This window comes from Aquarana catesbeiana, linkage group LG06 (assembly GCF_042186555.1).
Source record: "Aquarana catesbeiana isolate 2022-GZ linkage group LG06, ASM4218655v1, whole genome shotgun sequence".
NCBI classification, from domain to species: domain Eukaryota; kingdom Metazoa; phylum Chordata; class Amphibia; order Anura; family Ranidae; genus Aquarana; species Aquarana catesbeiana.
The window spans coordinates 386,948,044-386,948,761 of NC_133329.1; positions in this window are offsets into that span (position 1 = coordinate 386,948,044).

Here is a 718-nt window from a genome sequence, read left to right on the forward strand (position 1 = left end):
ATAGCAGGGGTAGGGAACCTGGGGCTCTCCAGCTGCTGCAGAACTCATGCCTCTGGGAGTAATTGGAACTGCCAGCCTTGCAATGCCTCATGGGAAATGTAGTTCCACAACAGCTGGAGGTCCCCCCAGGTTGCCTCCCCCCTGCTGTATAGAGTGTCGCCGCTTCCGTTAAATGTAAATAGGAACAAATCTGTGTCACGTCACAAGTTTTATGTACAAATAAACCGCGTGGGATCGGCCTACCACTGAGATTCTACATCCTACAGCACCCCAACTGCCTACAGGTTCCAGCATGCTGTGGGGTACCTGGGAATGCTGGGACTTGTAGTCCCCCTATGTGGGTGGAGGACTGCGGCTGATCCCGTCATAAAAAAAAGCAAAAAAATCAATAAAAAATAGTTTTGTAGGTCAAGTCAGTGGCGTCACTAGGGTTGGTGTCACCCAGTGCGGTAAAACATGGTGTCACCCCCTCCACCAACTATAGTCGCCCCTCAGTACAGACCCCCCTCCACTAAGTGCAGACCCCCCACTAAGTATAAACCCCTCTCTCAGTACAGACCTCCCATCAGTATAGACCCCCTCAGGACAAACCACCCCCCTCTATTAGTACAGACCCCCCAGAACAAACCACCCCCCCTCCATTAGTACAGACCCCCCCAGAACAAACCACCCCCTCTATTAGTACAGATCCCCCGACAAACCACCCCCTGCATTAGTA